The 16070-nt window shown below is 36.8% G+C and overlaps 1 protein-coding gene and 1 non-coding gene across 2 annotated transcripts in view; both read right to left on the reverse strand.

The window, feature by feature from the left end:
* Positions 1-16070, reverse strand: part of LOC138705433 (probable G-protein coupled receptor No9) — a 1480426-nt gene that overhangs the window by 247012 nt on the left and 1217344 nt on the right. The gene's annotated exons all lie outside the window — the stretch shown is intronic.
* On the reverse strand, positions 13122-13198 carry TRNAI-AAU (transfer RNA isoleucine (anticodon AAU)). The gene is given in 2 exon segments: positions 13122-13155; positions 13162-13198. It is a non-coding gene; the product is annotated as a tRNA-Ile (tRNA).

Consider the following 16070-nt stretch of genomic DNA (forward strand, 5'->3'; position numbering starts at 1 on the left):
CTAGTTCGATTAATTAAAATGTGTCTCAGTGAAACATACAGCAGAGTCCGTATAGGTCAGTTTCTATCTGATCCTTTTCCAATTCACTGCGGGCTAAAGCAGGGAGATGCACTATCACCTTTACTTTTTAACTTCGCTTTAGAATATGCCATTAGGAAAGTTCAGGATAACAGGCAGGGTTTGGAATTGAACGGGCTACATCAGCTTCTTGTCTATGCAGATGACGTGAATATGTTAGGAGAAAATACACAAACGGTTAGGGAAAACACGGAAATTTTACTTGAAGCAAGTAAAGCGATCGGTTTGGAAGTAAATCCCGAAAAGACAAAGTATATGATTATGTCTCGTGACCAGAATATTGTACGAAATGGAAATATAAATATTGGAGATTTATCCTTCGAAGAGGTGGAAAAATTCAAATATCTTGGAGCAACAGTAACAAATGTAAATGACACTCGGGAGGAAATTAAACGCAGAATAAATATGGGAAATGCCTGTTATTATTCGGTTGAGAAGCTCTTATCATCCAGTCTGCTGTCCAAAAATCTGAAAGTTAGAATTTATAAAACAGTTATATTACCGGTTGTTCTATATGGCTGTGAAACTTGGACTCTCACTCTGAGAGAGGAACATAGGTTAAGGGTGTTTGAGAATAAGGTGCTTAGGAAAATATTTGGGGCTAAGCGGGATGAAGTTACAGGAGAATGGAGAAAGTTACACAACACAGAACTGCACGCATTGTATTCTTCACCTGACATAATTAGGAACTTGAAATCCAGACGTTTGAGATGGGCAGGGCATGTAGCACGTATGGGCGAATCCAGAAATGCATATAGAGTGTTAGTTGGGAGACCGGAGGGAAAAAGACCTTTAGGGAGGCCGAGACGTAGATGGGAGGATAATATTAAAATGGATTTGAGGGAGGTGGGGTATGATGATAGAGACTGGATTAATCTTGCACAGGATAGGGACCGCTGGCGGGCTTATGTGAGGGCGGCAATGAACCTTCGGGTTCCTTAAAAGCCATTTGTAAGTAAGTAAGTGCATAACTGTTAGGTTTCGTAACAAGCTGTTTTTTACGGTGATGGGTTGTTAGCCCTTCGCCCAACCCCCAAGCTGGAGGACCACCCCTTATCGGCTGTCCATGACTGCTTATTCAATATATTCACAGCTACCCCTTCACCTGACATAATTAGGAACATAAAATCCAGACGTTTGAGATGGGCAGGACATGTAGCACGTATGGGCGAATCCAGAAATGCATATAGAGTGTTAGTTGGGAGGCCGGAGGGAAAAAGACCTTTGGGGAGGCCGAGACGTAGGTGGGAGGATAATATTAAGATGGATTTGAGGGAGGTGGGATATGATGGTAGAGACAGGATTAATCTTGCTCAGGATAGGGACCAGTGGCGGGCTTATGTGAGGGCGGCAATGAACCTCCGGGTTCCTTAAAAGCCAGTAAGTAAGTAAGTAAGATAGGAATTCTAATAAAGAATAATTTATCCCTCTGGCGTATTTCAATAGCGTGCACGTTTTCGTGTAAATTTAATTTTAAAAATACCTCAATTCAAACCATTGCACGAAGCGAACGCGTGGCAACGTCTTGGCAGCTTGGCAACTTACGTACGGAGACTCACGGAGTTCGTTGACCTCTTACATCTGTATACTAGTAGAGTGTTTTAGTGGCGATGTTGCCGGACTGCTGAAACTTCAAACTTAATTTTCTAATTAACAATGCTTTTAATCACAAAACGTAATATAGGTTTTCTATTCATTTATTTGTACCGTATTGTCTCTTTCCATCTGCAAGTTTATTTCACTTCCAACCTGTATATTTAACTAATTTTTAATATCTTCATTACGTATTCTGTCGAGCTTTGTACATCCCTTCATAGCGCGTAAAAACGCATTTGTGCGAGATCGTGCGTATTTGCTTGTTTTCCGCACAGAACCAATACGCGGTAAGTGTGAAATACCACATTCAGTGTTCCCAACGTAACACACATAACAATTTCCCTCTTCTTACCGCTTAAGCGCGACATTCATATTACTGCTTTAGGCTTTTAACATATTATTTTTAGAGACGTTTAACATAGTAATAATTATAAATTGGAAACTTACCACTGCAATTTCACCTAAATTGCAATGTTAATTATTGTTTTTAAATATTTGCAAAAATTAAGTAAAGTCTACTACTCCACGAAACTTATTGCATTCCTGATACAAGTAACATTAAGGAAGCCGTGAAAAAATCGACAAGATTCCAGATGCCGATGTTATTACTGCAATATGTTATATAAATAATATTGTTAAAATATTAAAATGAAAAATAAATCATTCCATAACCTGACCGTTTGTTTTAAGTTCGCATTTATAGACTGGGGGGGGGGAAGACAGACGTATATCACGGCCTGCTGGAGTATAGTAAACACAGAAAACATTTTATAGCAACAATGTTGAAGAAAGATATTTTGGTTTTCCGAAGTTGCCGTCATTAAACAGAAACCAAGATGGAGATTTCATTGCAACTAATTAGAAATTCGTCTTTCAGGTATGTAATAAACGATCTTCGCACAAAATAATGTACAATACACGAGCGGTATATTTGTTTTCATGTTCTCGGAAATTAAAAAAGCTCAACTACGTTTCGCCTTTTTTCAATCTTTTCCTCGACCATTAAAACGTCAACATACCGCTCTTCTAACGTATATTACTATTCTGTAAACCATATTATCTTACTTGTCTTTCTATTTGCGGAACCCAATGTTCAGAGCCAAAGAGAAGAGTATTGATGTACCTATAGTTTCATATCACTTTATTTTATTACTGAAAGTTGTATTTATCTGACCAATGTATACATAGGGCCTAAAGTCGCAACTATATGCAGTTGGATAACTGTTGACTGACGCGCTTTCACCACGATTACTAAGGCTTGTCAGGGACCCAGTCTCTCGGCTATAACGAGAGACCCTGTCCAGGGATACGGCTGAAGACCTTAACGGTTGGATTGGTGAATGGATTAATTATATAGTCTCTACGGCAAGACAGGCGGAAGAGGCATTCAATCTTCAGGAGACAGTGTGAAGACCCTTGCCCTAGCTAATAAGAGTAAAAGATCTCATTGAGACACCTCTCCTGGCGGGGTTTATACACCAGGAAGCTGGGCCATTCAGTTTTAAGGTGATACTTGAACCAGTGGTTAACCCTGCTAAACAATGGTAGTGCTTACTCGACAGACTAATGGAAATACACGGACCATTAATATGAATAACGACTAGAGTTGAACAACGACTGAGAAAGCAAGACTAAAGCGCCCGCAAAGCCGAAAACCCGCACGACAATATTGCCTACGTCATTGACTGCTTTCAAACAAATATTCAATACATCGGAACTTCGGGAGTGATCAACAGGCAGCGCATATGTGTTCCCAAACGTAAAGAGCGTATTCCGAATCTCACCGGTGAGCAATCCGATGGCATCACGGTGTTCCGAATTCCACCGATGACGTCACTGATGCTCCATCGGCGTCGCACCGGTGCCATCAACTTGCAGAGGTGGTGGCAGTCACCATCAGCCGCCATCAGTGAATCTGATTGATTCTTGTATAGGGCGGGAATTAGCAGACGAATAACATCGTACACTGTTGTGTCATGGCGGTGTGTTCTGCTTTGGTTCTGCTGCATTGTTTGTAATGAGCACAACTTAAAAACAATATGTTAATGGCTTATGAGCGAACATGTCAACGGACCCGTTATTACTACCGGTTCAAGAAATAAATTGTTTATGCTATCTTTTCTTTGAACGAGATGGGAATACGAAAATTTCGAAAAATTTTGCTAGCGTAGCACAGACAACAACTTGTACAGTCGTCATGACAGCCATCGTTCCTTCCAGCAGTTTTGTTCCTTATTTCGCTGCAACCTGACGTCATTGATGCCACCGGACCGGTGAGATTCGGAATACGCTGACAGCGAGAAGTTTCTTCTGGTACATCTATTACGTCACGTGGAATCATAAGCAGGGTAAATTGCAAACAGGTACGCAGAGGCTACGAATCATAGTACAATACAGATGCTCCATCGTCAATGATGTTCATGTAAAACACCAAGTTACGACTACATTGTGATCTGATTCTAATACTGAGCAAGTTGAATTTTCATTCAGACTTTTGTGTTAATATTATTTTACTTCATCAATCTCTGTTATATTGTATTTAATTCTGATCTGTATTTTTTAAATAATTCTCTAACTGGGTTCGTTTCTGAACACAAATTTTCCCCATTCCAATGTCGCTAGAGTCTAAGTAAATTTAACTTAATTTGTAAACTATACAATAATTATTTCTTCTTTATTTATATCTTTCAAAAGAATACCCCCAGCAAGATCTACGTTACAGTTGCTTATATTCGAATTTCGGAAGGACTATTGCAGCATGTGAAATGATGATCTGTGCTGTTATGTAATGTATTATAAATATGTGACGTAGAAAGAATATTATTACATGGAAGCAACAATTCCATTAGCCTCGGAGCGGAATTATTACACCTCCCTTGAAAGAAATAATAATAATAATAATAATAATAATAATAATAATAGTAATAATAATAATAATAATAATACTTACTTACTGGCTTTTAAGAGACCCGGAGGTTCATTGCCGCCCTCACATAAGCACGTCATTGGTCCCTATCCTGAGCAAGATTAATCCATTCTCTATCATCATATCCCATCTCCCTCAAATCCATTTTAATATTATCTTCCCATCTAATTCTCGGCCTCCCTAAAGGTCTTTTTCCCTCCGGCCTCCCAACTAACACTCTATATGCATTTCTGGATTCGCCCATACGTGCTACATGCCCTGCCCATCTCAAACGTCTGGATTTAATGTTCCTAATTATGTCAGGTGAAGAATACAATGCGTGCAGTTCTGTGTTGTGTAACTTTCTCCATTCTCCTGTAACTTCATCCCTCTTAGCCCCAAATATTTTTCTAAGCACCATATTCTCAAACACCCTTAACCTATGTTCCTCTCTCAAAGTGAGAGTCCACGTTTCACAACCATAAAGAACAACCGGTAATATAACTGTTTTATAAATTCTAACTTTCACATTTTTTGACAGCAGACTGGATGACAAAAGCTTCTCAACCGAATAATAAGAGGCATTTCTCATATTTATTCAGTGTTTAATTTCCTCCCGAGCATCATTTATATTTGTTACTGTTGCTCCAAGATATTTGAACTTCTCCTCCGCTTCAAAAGATAAATTTCCAATTTTTATATTTCCATTTCGTACAATATTCTGGTCACGAGACATAATCATATACTTTGTCTTTTCGGGATTTACTTCCAAACCTATCTCTTTACTTGCTTCCAGTAAAATTCCCGTGTTTTCCCTAATCGTTTGTGGATTTTCTCCTAACATGTTCACGTCATCCGCATAGACAAGAAGCTGATGTAACCCGTTCAATTCCAAACCCTCTCTGTTATCCTGGACTTTCCTAATGGCATACTCTAGAGCAAAGTTAAAAAGTAAAGGTGATAGTGCGTCTCCTTGCTTTAGCCCACAGTGAATTGACCTATACGAACTCTGTTGTACATTTCACTGAGACACATTTTAATTAATCGAACTAGTTTCTTGGGAATACCAAATTCCATAAGAATATCATATAAAACTTCTCTCTTAACCAAGTCATATGACTTTTTTAAATCTATGAATAACTGATGCACTGTACCCTTATACTCCCATTTTTTCTCCATTATCTGTTGAATACAAAATATCTGGTCAATAGTTGAGCTATTATGCCTAAAACCACACTGATGATCCCGAATAATTTCATCTACTTATGGAGTTAATCTTCTCAAAAGAATATTGGACAAAATTTTGTACGACGTCAACAAAAGTGATATTCCTCGAAAGTTACTACTGTTAGTCTTGTCCTCCTTCTTAAAGATAGGTACGATTAATAATAATAATAATATTAATAATAATAATAATAATAATAATAATAATAATAATAATAATAATAATAATAATAACAATGTTATATTTATTTTACCACACATAGCTTGGAATTTCTGCACTTTATTCTTACGTTATATTTATAGTTTATATCGCCTCCCAAGTATTTAAAAGGGACCACCTCTTATATATGTTACATAATTTGATCATATATCGAAATCTTGATACTACTTTGGTATTATATCTTTTCCTGAGAAAGCCATAACTTTTTTTACTGTTTTAAAATTATATCTACTTTATACCTCTTAAAACTTTGATAAAAATAATGTATGGATTTCTGCGTGGGAAATAAATGCATGACTTCGTCGCTTCAGAGTAAACATAGCTAGTAAACTTTGCATAATAAGAAAATAAAGTGTATATAACAGTCTTGAAACATTTGTACATGTTGACATAAATAATACATGGGACAGAGTAAAAAAATTAACTGTAATTACTTTAATTCCAGAGCTTTAAAAATAAACTTGTTTCTTTATTACAGCTTGACAATCAAGTCACGAAGTTAACACAAATATGCGATTCCAAAAACACGACAAGATTTCGTAACAGTTGAACGCTGATTTCTTATCCTCTTAGGAATTATAAACAGTGCACGAGAGCAGCAGCAAATGTAATTTGTCGTGGCTACATTCAGTAACAAATTGTACAATAGCGGTGACGTATTAATTAGGCCTGGCTAGTCACGCCACGTAGCGAAGGTAAGCACAAACCCGTCAAAAGAAAATATTTAATCATTAATATTATATACACCTTTGCTTTGATTTCGTAATTATAATATCATTATAGTTCCTTGTTATATCTCTTAACTGCAATTACGTGAGTTTTGTTACAAACGTATACACTAAAACTTCATTTACTTTTTGTAAACTAACAGCGATTTAAAGCGACAAAAGTATAGGCTTAACTCTCCTGCTACCAAGAGGGGTTATACGATTACCCCACATTTTCATTTCTCTCCATATTTTTTTTTTGAAATGCCATGTATTTGTCCGTTATATGTCTACTAAAAAATTGAATTAAGAATAATATAAATAATTAATCTACTTTAAGTTGTAATTCATATTATTCAACTGGAGTGAACTTGTTACCACCTTTGGTAGTCTGTCATGATAATTCCAGGATATGAAAATTAATCTGTAGCTTAATTTTCTTCATATTTAAGTTTGTCTTATTCTAAATTATTTTATTTCGTGTTACTTGTAACAATTTCTATATTCTTATTTATATTATCATGACCTTTTTTTTTCCATTTTTTTATTTTTTATTTCCGTATGTTTGGCTTTTCCGAAAGTGATTTTGTTAGAAATAATTTATTAGTGGAGTCTTTTTTCGAGATGCTCATTGTAGTAGGCTAGAGCTGATGTTCGAATATTTGAGTTTCAACAAAGAACTAAATTTTGATTTATTACTTTTACTTATTTTTTAACTTTATATTTGAATTTAATAGGAAAGACGGGAGGATACTGGATTTGCAGTGAAATATCTGCCCTTGAATGAATAAAATTTTATTTTATTTCGTTATAAAGAAATGTTTTTGAGATGCTCATGGTTTAACATAAACTTCAAGAATTAACTGAAATTATTTCCAATTTATGTTATAGTCATCGCTTGTAAATGTGTTTTTCACCATGTTAAAAGTATATATAGCATTCAGGAATTTGTCTTGAAATGGAGTGAAAGCAAATTAAAATTTTCTATATATGTTTCATAATAGTGTCACCAGTAACGTATCTGAAGTTGTTTAATTTTGATATGCGTTTTCAGAAAAATGAAACAATACTTTTGAATTACACTGTATTTAAAAAAAATACGATTATTATTTTATATTTTTACATTTTTTTTGCAAGTCTATAGTCAATAACACAAAAATAGTTTATATTTCAAATGCTTAACAAAGATCGGTATATTATTTTGAAGGGGGTAATTGTATTACCCCCTTTAGTAGCAGTAGGTTGCGAAAGTCCTTGGTAGCAGGAGAGTTAATGTGTATAGAAATTATTGCGACACAAATTGTAATTAATGTATCCTGCATACCTCATGTCATGCATCTCTTCAAAATATTGAACAGTATGTCTTGTAATCTGTTATTGTACTTCGTATAATTACAAAGTGAAGCGGTAGTCGGGTGGTCTAGTAATAGGAAGAGATATTTCTTTTATATCAAATACGGCACAGCTTCATCTCAGATATTTCTCCGTTTCTTAAGGTGTTCGAACCCATGCGGTTGTGAGCGGCTAAGCGTATAATAGGTGCTTTTGTCCTTATAGTCTTGCAGGCGGCAAGTACCTTAAGCCTAAGTGTTTGGGCACTCAACCCGAAGACGCGCGCAAGGTTACTGAACTCTAGCGCAGCGTAGGTTCTAGAACCGTGGGTTTTCATTGTCGAGGAACTCGCGCGATGTCTTAAGCTAGCCAAAACAAAAGTAGCGTCTTGAGAGCGCGTCATCACGGCAGGTATTTAAACGTGTGGCGAACCAAGACGCGCGCTCATACAATTCCCGGCCATTGAGCCGATCGTGGTGGTAAAGTGGAGACTTCGAATGGTCTGTTTTCGAGTTTGTGACTTACTCGGGAAATAGTAGTGGTGATTTAAACAGGCGTTCGATAAAAGAAAAACGTTGCCGAGATTACGGAGAAAATAACAGCCAGTATTCCGTCGCTCATACTCACGTAGGGACGTGATCATAATAAACCAGATCTCCATGGTTTTCTCATTGTGTTCGTGTGATCGACAAAAATCAGAATAAAATCCTTCACGCACAAAACCACAGTGTCCCTGAAAAGAGATCATCTCCACCGTGGGACAGCAGCGTGTATCGGCGTCCCAGCTGAGCAACCCGATCCGGACTTTGTCGGCGACGCGGCAGAGGAAGGAGAGAGCAACCATCGTGATTGGCGCCCACGTGGACCAACACACACGCATTGACCGTCGCAAAAGTCTACGTCAATTTTCAGATTCTTAAGGAAAGACAAGTTTCCAGGATTTCTGATACTGAACTCAACGATACATTCTTTCCTTGTGAGTACATTCTTTCCCTAATGATTTTTTTTTATTAAAAACCAAGACATTCATAGTTTTAGCATAATACATAAATCAGATCTCCATCTACCCTCTGTTAGTCTAAGCTGTTGTAAAAAAGGATTCGCTATTCATGTATTACAGTCTTCAATGCACTGCCCAAATACCTTAAAGCTTTAAATGATCACGAGAAAAGATTTACAACAGAACTGAGCAAATTTATAGATAGGGCTTACTCATACCTTCTACACAACTGATGAATTGTTTATACTTATAAATTGAATATTATTCTACTTATATGAAGTGTACAATTTTGTGTAGCTCAACTAAAATATGCTTGTAAATTGAATTAATATGTTTATCATGTATTGTAAATTTTTGTATATCTTAACTGAAGAACTGCATATGCTGTAAAGTGAATAGTGGTCTGTATAATCCACCTGATGAATTCTTTATGCTTATAAATTGAATTAATCTACTTGATATGAACCTTAACAAGTATGCTTGTAAATTGAAGTAATCTGTTTACTATGTATTATGTATTTTTGTACAGCTTGACTGATGAATTGTATATGCTTTAAATTGAATAATAATTTTATAGCTCACCTGATGAATTGTTTATGCTTGTAATTGGAAGTAATTTGCACGATATGCATCATCAATTTTTGCATATTTAAACTAATTGAATAGTTTATGCTTTCCAATTGAATTAACTTACTTCCTACGTATTATACTCGTATTTTATAGCTAAATTGATGAATAATTGTTTAGATTTGTAAATTTAATAACCTGTTTGCTATGTACTGCATATTTTTTGTAGAGCCACCAATGCAGCTCAGTCGGCAGACTCTCTAGCCTGCTGATCCGGAGCTGTGCTCGGGCTTGGGTTAGATTCCCGTTTGGTCTGAGCACCTGGTTGAGTTTTATCCGAGGTTTTCCCCAACCATAAGGCAAAAGACAGATAATCTATAGCCAATTCTCGGCCTCACCTCACTTCATCTCGCCAAAAAATTGTAATCTTTTAAAATTTTAGCTTGTTCCATATCTTAAAACTTCAATGCTAACGTAAGATCTATGAAATACAATAAATAAAGTGAAATGAAAAAAAGATACCGAACTAACAAATATTTTACAAAAATATATATTTTTTGTCACATTAAATTAAACATAGGCTAAACTAGATTCTGTTGGAAAGTCGGGCATGTTGGACACTCTGTACTTTAACCACGAGTGGGGCTACTTCCGTCATTGACTTCTAGCAGAATGTGGTGCCCACAAGTGGCGTGGTAACACGTTAAAGCACGGAGTGTCCAACATGCCCGACTGTCCAACAGATCCTAGTTTACCCTATATACTAAGGTAAGCATGTCCGAAACTATAAACTCATTTACAAAGTCTATTGAAGTAAACATGAAATATTTACCTAACCATCATCCGCTTTCAAATCGTGATAAAACCTAGATAATTACCGTTTTATTTTAGTGAGTTTATAATTTACAGGCTCAAGCCCAGGGAAAGATCGAAATTTTCATTACGTCACAACTTTTAAAATTACTTCGGGATCCACACAGCTTTTATTCACATTCAGTACTTCGTCTTTCCCGAAAAAAAGGTGGCCGTAGCATCTTCTATTAATTCCAAGGCAGGGAAATATTCATTAAGCACATATATGTAGATATTAAAGATTTTATTAATTTGTCCTACAGAATAATCTCTGTAATGTTGACAATTAATATTTGAGGAGAAAAATTCGATCGGGCGCCGGGATGGAACCCGGGGCCTTGGTTCTACGTACAAGCGCTCTGACCACTGAGCTATGCCGAATTCAATCCACAGAACCGGATCGAACCTTCCTCATTCAGTGTTTCCCTTTGTGGCCTGACTCCAAGTTAGGCTTATATGTTGACGTATATGTCTAGTGTCAACCGCCATTATACTAGGAGCGCACTCAGTTGAGTGACTTGTTTGGCCGGGATTCCGTAGTTATGATGCACTGCTAGCTATGAGAATATTATGGATTTATTAATTTGTCCTACAGAATAATCTCTGTAATGTTGACAATTAATATTTGAGGAGAAAAATTCGATCGGGCGCCGGGATGGAACCCGGGGCCTTGGTTCTACGTACCAAGCGCTCTGACCACTGAGCTATGCCGAATTCAATCCATAGCACCGGATCGAACCTTCCTCCTTCAGTGTTCCTCTTTGTGGCCTGACTCCAAGTTAGGCTTATATGTTGACGTAAATGTCTAGTGTCAACTGCCATTATACTAGGAGCGCACTCAGTTCAGTGACTTATTTGGCCGGGATTCCGCAGTTACGATGCACTGCTAGGTATGATAATATTATGGATTTTATTAATTTGTCCTACAGAATAATCTTTGTAATGTTGACAATTAATATTTGAGGAGAAAAATTCGATCCGGCGCCGGGATCGAACCCGGGGCCTTGGTTCTACGTACCAAGCGCTCTGACCACTGAGCTATGCCGAATTCAATCCACAGCACCGGATCGAACCTTCCTCATTCAGTGTTTCCCTTTGTGGCCTGACTCCAAGTTAGGCTTATATGTTGACGTATATGTCTAGTGTCAACCGCCATTATACTAGGAGCGCACTCAGTTGAGTGACTTGTTTGGCCGGGATTCCGTAGTTATGATGCACTGCTAGCTATGAGAATATTATGGATTTATTAATTTGTCCTACAGAATAATCTCTGTAATGTTGACAATTAATATTTGAGGAGAAAAATTCGATCGGGCGCCGGGATGGAACCCGGGGCCTTGGTTCTACGTACAAGCGCTCTGACCACTGAGCTATGCCGAATTCAATCCACAGCACCGGATCGAACCTTCCTCCTTCAGTGTTCCTCTTTGTGGCCTGACTCCAAGTTAGGCTTATATGTTGACGTAAATGTCTAGTGTCAACTGCCATTATACTAGGAGCGCACTCAGTTCAGTGACTTATTTGGCCGGGATTCCGCAGTTATGATGCACTGCTAGGTATGATAATATTATGGATTTTATTAATTTGTCCTACAGAATAATCTCTGTAATGTTGACAATTAATATTTGAGGAGAAAAATTTGATCCGGCGCCGGGATCGAACCCGGGGCCTTGGTTCTACGTACCAAGCGCTCTGACCACTGAGCTATGCCGAATTCAATCCACAGCACCGGATCGAACCTTCCTCATTCAGGTTTCCCTTTGTGGCCTGACTCCAAGTTAGGCTTATATGTTGACGTATATGTCTAGTGTCAACCGCCATTATACTAGGAGCGCACTCAGTTGAGTGACTTGTTTGGCCGGGATTCCGTAGTTATGATGCACTGCTAGCTATGAGAATATTATGGATTTATTAATTTGTCCTACAGAATAATCTCTGTAATGTTGACAATTAATATTTGAGGAGAAAAATTCGATCGGGCGCCGGGATGGAACCCGGGGCCTTGGTTCTACGTACAAGCGCTCTGACCACTGAGCTATGCCGAATTCAATCCACAGCACCGGATCGAACCTTCCTCCTTCAGTGTTCCTCTTTGTGGCCTGACTCCAAGTTAGGCATATATGTTGACGTATATGTCTAGTGTCAACCGCCATTATACTAGGAGCGCACTCAGTTGAGTGACTTGTTTGGCCGGGATTCCGTAGTTATGATGCACTGCTAGCTATGAGAATATTATGGATTTATTAATTTGTTCTACAGAATAATCTCTGTAATGTTCACAATTAATATTTGAGGAGAAAAATTCGATCGGGCGCCGGGATGGAACCCGGGGCCTAGGTTCTACGCACCAAGCGCTCTGACCACTGAGCTATGCCGAATTCAATCCACAGCACCGGATCGAACCTTCCTCATTCAGTGTTTCCCTTTGTGGCCTGACTCCAAGTTAGGCATATATGTTGACGTATATGTCTAGTGTCAACTGCCATTATACTAGGAGCGCACTCAGTTCAGTGACTTATTTGGCAGGGATTCCGCAGTTATGATGCACTGCTAGCTATGATAATATTATGGATTTTATTAATTTGTCCTACAGAATAATCTTTGTAATGTTGACAATTAATATTTGAGGAGAAAAATTCGATCCGGCGCCGGGGATCGAACCCGGGTCCTTGGTTCTACGTATTAACCAAGCGCTCTGACCACTGAGCTACGCCGAATTCAACCCACAGCACCCGGGTTCGATTCCCTGCGCCGGATCGAATTTTTCTAATCAAATATTAAATATATGTAAGCCTATTTAAGCAATATAATTATGGAATTTACAGTGATATCATTCAAAGTTTTACAGATGTTTAGTCATATTTTGATATCAGAGATATAGGATAATAATTGCGCTAAGAAAAGAGCAGGTTGGATATAGCAATGATTTTGGACAATTTATTGGATATAACGTTACGTACTGGTATGGAGGAATTGTTGGTATTTAGAAGTCACGTGTTTGAACAAGGGTTTTATACACCCAGTTATCGATTAGGCTACAGAACGTGTACCGGCAGCGTATGAGAAATCACGTGGCACGGAACAGCCCTGTAGACTCAAATCAGCAATCTGACAGCTCAGGTTTTGTGGAGATATTAAGTAACGTATTAACCGATATAATAGACCTTGCTATATTCTGCTCAAGGTAAAGCAAGTCAAGAACCTCGCATTATACATATTACTAGTGGTTTGTGCAGCAAATGCTGCAGACTAAGTTTATTTGAAGTTTAAATAAAGATTTTTCAGGTTTATTTTTCAGGCAGTATACCACATATTTTCAAAGTTATTTGCTTCCATAATAAAGATACATACTCCACGAAAGATGTGACGTAATAACTCCATGAGGTGTAACCTTGTCAAAAAGTTATCAACAGTATCTCACTAGAGGTTTTGATTTATCTAGAGAAAATCAAAACTCAAGTGGGATTTAATTGACTATTACATGATTAGAAGAAAGTATATAAAGATTAGAAGTAACAAAGTACTCCAATACAATAAGATATTAATTAGCTCACGAAAATACAACTGTCTTCAAATGTATTATTGTACCATCTCAACATTACGCTAGAAAGCAGTAGTGTTTTATGATTATGTTTTCTTGTTATCAGTTGTGCCAACTATGGAATCTTCATTGAACTCTGTGGACGGTTACTAGTCAAGAAGGTTTTGTTGATTCAGTTTCATTTTTATTAAAACAGTTGCATTCCGCTTCAATTGTCCGGATCCCAGTAATCAACGTCACTTGACAGATGATTTTCAATAAATCTTAGTATTAAACAATTTCTGATACGTGGCTATCCATGGTATCATGTAGCAGATGCTATAACATAACCCAAATAATATAAATAAGTGTTAGAAAGTTTTAATTAGGGATGATGAAATAAATAAGAAAAGTTTTAATTAACGATGACGAAATAAAAAATAAATATGAATAATTTTAAAAGGAACAAAAGATGTAGCTGAAATAGAAAGAATGACTCAGTTACCAAAGCCTCTTCCATAATACTGCTCTACTACTTGGATAATTAGAAAATCACACATAAATATCTACACCGCACCGCCATTAATATATGAAAAAGACTCACACCACTTGATTTGTAAGCTATAAAAGTATTTCGTTTTTAATAACAATATTTATGTCTTACGTAAGTTTTGTAGCTTTTAGTAACATACGTAAAACCGTTTCTCAGAAAATTATGGAAATGAAGATCTAGTGTAAGATATTCTCTGTGTTTACTTAAATGTACACAACCCCAAAAGGTTTCACTTTCATATCAATAATAGTAAAAATGTTTACCATGAATAACAAATACATCATGGAATTACCTGTAATATTTCATTTTAATGGTGATAATGTCAACAAACCTTGTTGAATTTTGTAATTTTTAATAATCTATACAAAGCTGTACTAAGAAAATCAGATCTGTAAATTCATGATAATATAAGCTTTGTAATTCGTTTTGAAGTTCTCAGTAAATTGCGCAAACGAAGATCGACATATTGGCATTATAATATCAGAGAATCTGTTGGTAACGCTGGAGGCATGGCCTCCATGATAATGTTTATTTTATTGTTTTGTTATATTCTGAAAAGCTATTAGTTCTCAAAACTGACAACAGATGGATTTTGTAAAATAGGAAAATCATGTAGGAAAATTGATATTTTAGTGAAAACTACTATTTTCCTGTAAATCTTTGGCTGCCAAGCTTCAAAATGATGGGTCAGTCATTAAAATCCGTTCTACCGTTTTCCCATAATTTTCATTACCAATTCAAATTATATATAAAGATGTGTGCGTGCTTGTCGGTGTCTCTATAGGGATAGTGTACATGAAACATAGGAATTATATGCAGATCCCAAGAATTGTAGACGCGTCATACCTGAAGCTTCTGCAATGTATTAAATACGAGTATATGTGACAGGGAATTCAACTAATCCCTATAAATGGGTGAAACGGATATGCTGTACGTAATTGTTATTGCGAGCATGGTTTGGATTGTATTGATGTTTCGGATTTTATCATATTGATATTTGAAGACCTAATATTCTGAATGTGCTAAGTGCCAATTCTTCAAATTTCATTTTATTCAATCAAAGGGGGAGCATCTATATGAGAATATCATACTAACTTGTCTCTGTCGTAGCTCAACTGTAAGTGAATCATTCGTGCGCCAAAAGAAGGTGTTGTGTATATATATACCTCAACATGCATTGCACAGTGTGATTTTCATCAATATTTCAGAAATATCTCCATTCGAAACCCATAACAAATAATTCAGAACATAAAGATATCAATCGAATTTCTTTGATAGATTAACATATATCTAGCCGTTGAGGAAATAGAACAAGAATCATACTTTTTCTCTAAAAATTAATTAATTAATTAAACCCCCTCCCCCAGGTGAAAGCTTTTTCAGAAAGAAGTTATAGCACCTGAAGTTATCCATATTAATTACTTTTCGAAACTAATATAACTCTAGCCGTTATGTAAATACAATAATGAAAATTGATCTAAATGATGTCAGAAGAACTTAGGATTTTCAAGGTGGG

This window comes from Periplaneta americana, chromosome 1 (assembly GCF_040183065.1).
Source record: "Periplaneta americana isolate PAMFEO1 chromosome 1, P.americana_PAMFEO1_priV1, whole genome shotgun sequence".
NCBI lineage: Eukaryota > Metazoa > Arthropoda > Insecta > Blattodea > Blattidae > Periplaneta > Periplaneta americana.